Source organism: Delphinapterus leucas, chromosome 2 (genome assembly GCF_059928025.1).
Source record: "Delphinapterus leucas isolate spDelLeu-1000000601 "Yukka" chromosome 2, BTC_Dleu_Yukka2, whole genome shotgun sequence".
NCBI lineage: Eukaryota > Metazoa > Chordata > Mammalia > Artiodactyla > Monodontidae > Delphinapterus > Delphinapterus leucas.
The window spans coordinates 157,454,470-157,464,422 of record NC_143130.1 but is presented as its reverse complement, the minus strand read 5'-3'; the positions used below and the strand labels follow the sequence as shown (position 1 = coordinate 157,464,422).

Genomic DNA, 9,953 nt, shown 5'->3' with positions numbered 1-9,953 from the left:
ATAGTTTTAGATTATGAGGTACCACAATATGCTCATTTGTGACTATATATCAGGCACTCTTCTAGGTGTTGAGGACATGACAGTGAACAAAAGAAACAAACATCTTCTGTCCTCATGCATAAAAGGCATAGGAACACGGAGAGACAAGGCAGACCACGTGGAAAGTTCTCAAAATAGTACGTCATCATCATACACCCAACCTTATTTACACAACACACAAAAGGTCCATGAAAAAAACATAAATACACCTGTCATTCCTGGGAATCAACCTTCACCTGGGTAAAATCCATGACATGCTCATAGTTGTATATTATAATGTGCAAACTCTAAGAGGATCACAAACAAAGGTGTGACAGTTACAGACACCATCAAAATGAAAAACATATTTTGAAGATCTCTTCTTAGATGAGAAGCATTATCTAAATGTAACACATGCTCAAGATGTAAAAGAAACGTTTATCTCCTGAAAGAGCAGAATCAAAAGATCAATAACAATAGCTAAAATTTATTGAGCACTTACTATTTGCCTGGTGCTTTCTAGGATTTTACATGCATTAAGATGGCACTTAATCTTCACAAGTACTTCGTGAAGAAGACAATATTATTATATTTTATAGATACCAGGTCACACATCCAAGAAATGGCAGAGCTGGAAGTTAAATGTAGGCAGTCCGATTCTCATGGCTGTATACATAATGATTCTGCCAAATTGTGAGAGAGTTATACTAGGAGCACACCCATGTTTCTTAGCACATAAAGTACATCTACAATGCTTCATGGCAGACTGTGGTGTTCTTGTGTGTGTGAATGCATGCACATGCATGCACACGTGTGCACATATATATACATATATGCCATTATTTAAAGTTGTATTTTATGAACATATACAATTATATAGAGATGATATGTATTTCTAAATAATATATTGTTATATATTACTAGGCACAATGCTGTGTGTTTGTGTAATTATGAACACCATTAATTACTACTATGTACCTTCTGCTATAGACACCCACACAAAAATACACTCCTTTTTAAAAGATGTTAGGGTATTCAGTGAGCCATGAGATGGTTGTTTTGATGCATTCAACTTAAATAATTCCAAAACTAATGGCCACTTTTATCTCTCTGGATATGTATAGTGGCAGAATATATGCATAAATGAATGTATCGTTATGTCAATATTGGTAGTGTCAGAGAACAAATATCAGGCGCATATGTAGTTAAACATCTAATGGTACAAAATGAAGTATGTATCTCAATGTATACCTTTGTGTGTATCTTGGTGAGTATGTTCTACTATTAACATGGTATTTTTAAGGGGAGGGTGATGAAGCAAAAAACTTAATATAGGAATCAGCTGAAACAAAATTTGTTTCAGAATTCATATTAATTTGCTTATAAGATTTCAAACACAAGGGGTACCATGAATGGAATACTATTCAATGGAAAATAAGTCTAAATAAGGAAAGTTATTTGATCTAAAAACTATCAGATTATTGAGTGTTGAAAGACCACATCATGAAATGCTGACATAATAGTACTTACACAGTTCTCCTTTTTTAAATTAATTAATTAATTTATTTATTTATTTATTGGCTGCATTGGGTTTTCGTTGCTGCGTGCGGGCTTTCTCTAGTTGAGGCAAGCAGGGGGCTACTCTTCGTTGTGGCACACGGGCTTCTCATTGCCATGGCTTCTCTTATTGTGAAGCACGGGCTTTAGGTGCGTGGGCTTCAGTAGTTGTGGCACGTGGGCTCAGTAGTTGTGGCACGTGGGCTCAGTAGTTGTGGCTCGCGGGCTCTAGAGTGCAGGCTCAATAGTTGTGGTGCACGAGCTTAGCTGCTCCACAGCATGTGGGATCTTCCCGGACCAGGGCTCCAACCCGTGTCCCCTGCACTGGCAGGCTAATTCTTAACCCCCTGTGCCACCAGGGAAGTCCCCAGTTCTCCTATTTTGTTCCTCTTTTCCTCCTTTACTACTTCCTTTTGTCTTACATGAATATTTCCTAGCATATTATTTTAATTCCTTTGATGGTTCTTAACTAAATAACCAAGTAACTAAGAGCTACTTTCTTAGTGGTTGGTCTAGGGCTTACAACATACATCTTAATTTATCAGAATCTACTTCATATTTATACTACCTTAATTCCAGTAAGATACAGAAACTTTACTCTTACATAGCTTTCTTCTGGTCCTCCTTTTTGTGTTATTATTGTTATTCATATAATGTCTATATATGTTTCAAACTCAAAATTACATTGTTATAATTATTGCTTTATAAAAACTTCTTCTTATGAAGTGAAGAAAGGAGAGCTCAGATATATTTATAGAGTTTTTTTTAAATAAGCTTATTATTTACCATGTCTGTCTCTCTTCATTTCTTTTTGTAGATTAGCAGTACCATCTGGTGTCATTCCCTTTCTTCAATGTAGCTTCATTCATTTTTTATTATCAAATATATTACAATTCTATGTTATAGGCCCAATAATACAATTTTATAGATTGTTTTATGTAATTGCTTTTTAAATCAGTTAAAAGAAGAAAAAGAAATGTGTGATTATACTCTTTTATCATTACCTACATAATTACCTTTATTGGAGCTCTTTGTTTTTTCATGTAGATTCAAATTACTGTCTGCAGTCACTTCCTGAACTTCTTTTAGTAGTTCTTATAAGGCAGGTATACTAGAAATGAATTCTGTTTTTTTGTTTACCTGGATACATCTTTGTTTCACTTTCACTTTTGAAGATGCTTTTGTTGGCTATAGGATTCTTAGCTGATGTTATATTTTTTTCAGCACTTTCAATGTCAACTCACTGCCTTTGGCCCACATTGTGAAGAGGCATCAGCTGTTAATCTTATTGGGGGCCTTTGTATATGATAAGCCACTTTTCTCTTGCTGCAAGATTTTCTCTTTGACTTTCAACATTTCTATTATAATAAGTCTGGATGTGAATGAATTCCTTTGTACTGATCCTACTTAGAGCTCACTGATGTGTAAATTAGTGTTTTTCCTCAGATTTAGGAAATCTTCAATCATTAATTCTTTAAATATTTTTTCTGTCCTATTCTCTCTCTCCTTTTTTCCAGGACTGCCATCATACATATGTTGGTACTCTTAATGATGTCCCGTATTTCTCTGATGCTTTGTTTATCTTCATTCATTTTTCTTTCTTCTATTTAGACTGTATAATCTCTACTGATCTATCTTCAAGTTTGCAGATTCCTTCTTCTGCTAACTCACATTTTCTGTTGAGCCCCTCTAGCGAATTTTTCATTTAGATTATTGTGCTTTCAAGCATTTTAGATAGATAGATAGACAGACAGAGAGACAGGGATAGATAGGTAGGTAGGTAGATAGGTAGATAGATAAATACTCCCCAAATGATAGAAATTTTGGAATTGAAAAGTTGAAAAATAGATACATAAATATATATAATTTTAATCTCTTTATTAACATTATCTATTTGATAAATCACTGTTATCTTATTTTGCTTTAATTCTTTAAGCACAGTTTCCCTTAATTCCCACAAATCCCTTTGAAAATATTTATAATAGCTTTGGTGTAGTTGTCTGCCAAGTGCAACATCTGGGCAGTTTCTATTGCCTGTATGTACTCCTATGTATGGGTCACACTTTCCTTTTTTGTGTATGTTTCACAATTTTCTGTTGAAAACTGGACATTTTGGATAACAGACTGTAGCACGTCTGGATACTGCTCTCCCCTCCGTGACCACCACCAGGGCTACTTCTTTCTGTTTGTTCATTCATTTATTTGTTTAATGACTTGGCTGAACTAATTCTGTGACATATTTTCCCAGCAGTGTGAAGGCTGTGATGTCCTTGTTCAGATATTTTTGCATTTTTTATCTTTTAGCCTGTCTTCCTAGGTGTTGATCCTAGGTCAGTATAAGCCACTTACTGCTCAACTATTATACCTAAGCCCCCTTGGTCAGTTAATTTTTACTCATTATCTGGTGGATTTGTGTGACTTGGAGACTGCTCTCACAGTTCAGTAAGCTTAAGACTTTGCCTCACGTTCAGCCAGGGACTAGTACTTGGAAGTTGCCTCTCCTGTCACTCCTGAGTCGGTGCAGTCTTGGGAATATGCACAGTCCTCCAGCCCACCAAGGATAAGTGTGGTTTTCGCTTTAAGCCTGGTCTCCTAGGGGTATCCCCTGGCTAAAAGCAGCTTATCGTTCAGTCAGTTAAGAGGTTGTACCTTAAGCCCCTTGAGCCAATAGGCTCTTCCTCTTACTGATGGATGTATGTGTAGCTTAGTAATACTTTCAAATCTTCCCCATCTCCTCCTCTAATTAGCTCTGAGTGTCTGAGTGTATCCCAGCAAATGTGTACAACCATCTAGACCTCCATGGCTTTCTCTACCCCTGATTCTCTTTGCTAAACTTCTGACGTTAGCAAACTTCTGGTCTGCCATTTCACTCATTGCTACTAGTATCATACATCTACCTGTCCCTTCAAAATTGATAGTGACCAAGATCACCATTATTTTCAAAAGTCCTTTACCCATGAGCTTCTCTAATCCTTGTTCTAAACAGCCAGGCAGAGTCGTAGAGCTCTGCATCCTAATAACTTGCATCTACCCCAGAGCAGAACCTCTGTGCCACTACACAACCCAGCTGTGTGCAGAAACAGTGGCCCACTTCTCCCTGAGTGACATTCCCATTCTAAAAGTGGGCATGGGAGGAAGATGATAGGTCCTGGTCTTCTCAGCTTGCCCCTCCTAACATGAAACATGACTAAGCTGGGGCAGGGACAATTGGAGCCCCTATATTCTTGACATGCCAAACCTGGGATAGAGCTTCTGCTCTATGAATGGAGATTTAGTAGGAGAAGTGAGGCCTCTTCTTGGCTGTGCCTACCAGGAATATTGCTTCTGCAACATGGAACTGGGGAGAGTTGAGAGGCACCAGTAGCCTGACCATCTGAGGTGAAACTGTAGTCCTAGTGTAACTGGTTGGAGAGGGAGATCCTGTCTTCCTGGCCACAACCACCTGGAATGAAGCTTCCAGAACAAGGAGCAGGGTTGGGGTAGGAGAAGGGAGCAGGTTGTTGTTTAAATACCATAGCTCTCACTTTTCTTAGTGAGATTTAGTAGATCTCTTAAATAAATGTTTCTCCATTTGTTGTATGTCCTTAGAACAATTTTCAGAGATTTTAAATGGTTGTGTGTGTTTTAATAATTTTCACCAATTAAATCGTTGTTTCACTGGGGAGATCTGCTAAGTTCCTCATCCAGCCATTCTAGAGTTCCCTATTTTGATTATTACAAATGTCTTATATATCTTTTCCCATAAAATTCCTGGACTCCAGATTCAGGTGAGGTTCCCTGGCTGGTAACACTTTGCATCTGTTGTTGCACATCACTCCTGGAGAAATTAAACACACGTTTTGTTCACCTCAACTGGAAGAGTACTCTTGGAGGCTTGGGCTTGTTTTCCTCCAGACTTTGCCCCACATGCCTTTTCCCTTTGCTGATTTTACTCTGTAACTTTTGCTGTAATAAACCATGACCATGAATATAATATCTCGAGTCCTGTGAGTCCTTCTAGAGAAATATTCAAATTGAGAGTGGTTCTGGGGACCTCTGATACCCACATACAGTTGTCCTCAGTGTACTGGGGGATTGGTTCCAGGACCCCTTGCAGACAACAAAATCTTCGGATGCTCAATCCCTTATGTAAAATGGCACAGTATTTGCATATAACCTACAAATATCCTCCCATATACTTAAAATCATCTCTAGGTACTTACAATACCTCATACAATATAAATGCTATGTAAATAGTGTTAAATACAATGTAAATGCTCTGTAAATAGTTGCCAGTGTGGCAAATTCAAGTTTTGCTTTTTGGAAATTTCTGGAATTTAAAAAATATTTTTGATCTAAGGTTGGTTGAGTCCATGGCTGTGGAACCCAAGGATATTATCAACTGTATTCTTTGTTCTACATTCATAATGCGTATGATCATTATGTGTTTGTTGTATATTCAAAGATGGTCACTATTCTCACCATGCCTTTTGTCACAGTTTCTCCATTTCTGAGTAATTTTATTTCATCTTTTAAGTGCTTGGATTTTATGGTAACACCTTTTTATTTTATTTTATTTTTTGTTGTTTTTTGTTTTAAACATACCCATCAGTTTTTTTTTTTTAACATCTTTATTGGAGTATAATTGCTTTACAATGGTGTGTTAGTTTCTGCTGTATAACAAAGTGAATCAGCTATACGTATACATATATCCCCATATCTCCTCCCTCTTGTGTCTCCCTCCCACCTTCCCTATCCCACCCCTCTAGGTGGTCACAAAGTATACGGAAACACCTTTTTAAAAAGAACTCACTAGTATTATTATTACCAAAGTTTGTTCATGTTTGTGAAAGTCTATTTGTGCTCTTGATATTTGAATTGCATTGTGGTTGTGTGTAATTCTTGAGTCACCCTTCATTTCATGCAGAATTTTATACACTTCGAGTTACTGTTCTTGAGATTGTATAATGCCAACATTTCCTCTCATAGGCGGTAAATGATGTAAATTTTGTATAAATGCCTAAAGAATATTATTTTATTCCTTGAAGCCCAATGACATAATCAATACACATCTCAGTGTTGAATATACTATATCTGATTTTCTTAGAACCCATCATGCTATTTTGAACTTTATGGAGTCAGTTCTTTATATTAAGAACAAATTTCTGGTTTGATGCCTTTAGGTAATCTCTTTGTTAAAGTACTCAGTTTTTCTGTTTCTGAGGTCCAATTATCTTGTCTGTCCTCATATCTCTTAGTTTCTTTATTATGGATTTCGGCTCTTTGACTTTTCATCAGCATTCACTGTGAAGCATTTTCCTTCTATCAATACATCAATATTTAGCCATGTGTTATCTGCACCCCTGTGGTTACTAATTATTTCAAATAAGTTATGTGATCATATTTTGGCTCTCAGATATTCCATATACAGTCTCTCTTTTCCATTCACTCATTTGTTTTTATTTTTTCTTTGAATTCTTATACCATTAATTAACTTCTCTTAAAATATTCTACAGTGCAAATGAGCTACAGACTATACAGCTCATGGGAAAGTTTTCTGTCCTTTGGTTTGTTTTCTTCTAGATCAAATTCCTTCAGTTTTCTAAGCTATACCTATGTTTTTTGAAATTGTATTTGCCTGATGTTTTCTATTTGCACTGTCATGTCATTGTCTTTCCTGCTCATACTCAGGTGGCTCTGTCCAGAGTTTCTAGTTGTTCACATATAGTTTCAGTGACTTACTGGCTCCCAGAGTCATCTACAGTTTAATGGCTTCATATTTTTAGTTCTATGTACTTTTTTTTCCTGTAGGCTGAGAGATAGCAATGTGGAAGTTAATGGATGGGAGAAATGAAGAGCTCAGCCAAGACTGTGTGTAACCTTCATTTAGCTTTCAGAGCTATGCTGTCATTTCTGAAGCTTTGTTAAATGTCCTCTACTCGAAGACAGCCCACCTGGTTGAAGAGTGCATCCCAAGGCCATGGTGGTGGGAATGATACATTAGAACTTTTGAGCCCTTTAGCCCTGCTGACATCTCTTTTGATCCTCAGTCCTGTTGTTTGTTTCTGTTACATGCATTTACCTCTCACAGACATTCCCATTATTCTTCACTCAGATAAGAACATCTACTCAATCTATTTATTTTCCTCTATAAAGGTATTTTAGGGATAATTCTCAATATTTTTTTATCAACTGGACAGTACTGTACCTGAGGAACACAGGCAGGGTTGGCAGCCTCATCATGTTTGACCATTCCTCTTAACTTGGCTTCAGAATCATTTATCTTGCTCCTATTTTTTGAGACTTACGACACTGAGTTGTGCCTCTTTCCTTACTTACGGCTGACAATTATTTGGCTGGTATACCCTTTTCTGTTTAACTTGAAAGAGAGTTTCTGGTAGGCAACTTTCCCCTACCATCTTCGTACTTCTTTTCATAATCAAATTATTGCATCTAACACCAAAGGAACAGATAGGAAATAATCAAAACTGAGGGTTCTTTAATGTTATTATAAGCATATGTTGTTTTAGATGTGATGAGGTCCTAATCAAGAAGATAAGCGAAAATTATACAGAAAATTGACTGTAGAAAGTAAATGGTACAGAGAAGTTCTTCTTGCCTACACAAACTTGGAAGTGATACCATTTACATTTCCTACAGTTTTAAAGGAGAAAGCCAGATTGGTAGGCATGGACAGGGAAGGGATAAAACAAAAGCACTAGACAACACAATCGATGTAATGCTGCTAACGAATGCAAGGGGTCCCCTGACATCGATACAGTACTATGAGCAACTAGCAATGTGCTTTCATGTAGTAGACTTCCCAGGTCTCACTTTGCACTTAGCATACCAAGCAGACTTCCTAGCACTACCCACCAGCCCTTAAGCCATCTACTGTAGAGAGAAGATACTCTCACGGCCAGCCTTGTAAGCAAAGTACCAATAAACAATCACCCGCCTCACCATCTTCCCTTTTTGTACCTTCAAGACATCCTCCTGTTCACCCATGCAGCCACTGGCCTCATACACTCTCTAAGTGTGTTTTATTCTAACAAAGCTTCCAATACACAGATTGCTTCCTCTCTACCCAAACTGGGCTGATCTTAAACACTGTGCAAATCTATGCAGGAATGCCCACCAGGTTCTAATTCTGTATTTTGCAGCAGCAGGACCAACATACATTTCTAGGTCTGAGCAGACCCAACAGCAGCCAACAGTTCCAGGGAATCAAAACTGATATGAGGTGATGTCCTCCCTCTCATGGACAAGGCTGAGAAGAACTAACTTTTCACATTCTCAACATCGTGCTGCCATTACATACAGTTCGATTGCTTTCCCATCCCCAAACAAGTAAAGCACTCTAAAGCCATGACAGAAGCATTCTCTTTAGTCATGACAACACAAAATATCTCCAGACATTGTCAAATGCCTCTTGGGGGAAAAATCCCCACCCCCAACCCAGGTGAGAACCACAATGATGATCCCATATGGGCTAGGGTATATGGACTGGAGTGATAAAGTTAAGACTGAAGGGAGATGCAGAGGGTCCATTATAAAAGAGCTAATAAGCACAATTAGGAAGTTTGGATATTAGTTAACATAAGAGGGTGTTTAAGACAGGAAGTGACACGATAAGACTTGCTTTTTAGGCTAACTCTGGTGCTGCAGGGAAGACAGAATGGCATGGTAAGAGATTAGATGCAATCTTACCCAATTTTCCTCCAGATACTATTGCCGCTGCTTTATTTTGCAAACGTATTATGAAATTTCAAAACAATATTTATAAATGATGGTGGTATGTTTCTTAGAATTGATCTGACTCTTTGAGTCAATTCAAGAAAGCTCTATCGGGCAGAGCTGTAATTACACATATGTAATTATACCTATTCAGAATCATTGCTCAGTGTGCTGTCACTATGAGCATATAAGCTTGGAGTTAGAAATTTTGGGTAGAATCCTAGATCTGCAAATTATATATATATATATATTATTTTTAGCCACGACTTGGAGTTAGAAAATTCGGGTAGAGTCCTAGATCTGCAAGTTATTTTATTTTTATTTTTTTGGCCCCACTGGCATGTGGGACCTTAGCACAGCATGTGGGATAATCTTAGTTCCCCGACCAGGGATCGAACCCATGCCCCCTGCATTAGAAGCACAGAGTCCTAACCACTGGACCACCAGGGAAGTCTTAGATCTGCAAGTTATTTAACTGTGAAATATTCTTGGGCTTCAGTTTCCCCATCTGTAACATGTATAATAATACTACTGAATCAGCCAGGATACTAATAGGAAATAGACGGCCAACTCAAGTTATGCCATTTGATGAAGGTTTAATACAAGTAATATTTATAACGGTAAAGGTAGGGAATAGTGAACCCTCCAGAGGTAATATGGTA

General features: G+C 37.6%; 1 non-coding gene across 1 annotated transcript; it reads right to left on the bottom strand.

Annotated features, from left to right (window-relative positions):
• Positions 1-9,668: 9,668 nt before the first annotated feature.
• On the bottom strand, positions 9,669-9,741 carry TRNAR-UCU (transfer RNA arginine (anticodon UCU)). The gene has a single exon. It is a non-coding gene; the product is annotated as a tRNA-Arg (tRNA).
• Positions 9,742-9,953: the final 212 nt, after the last annotated feature.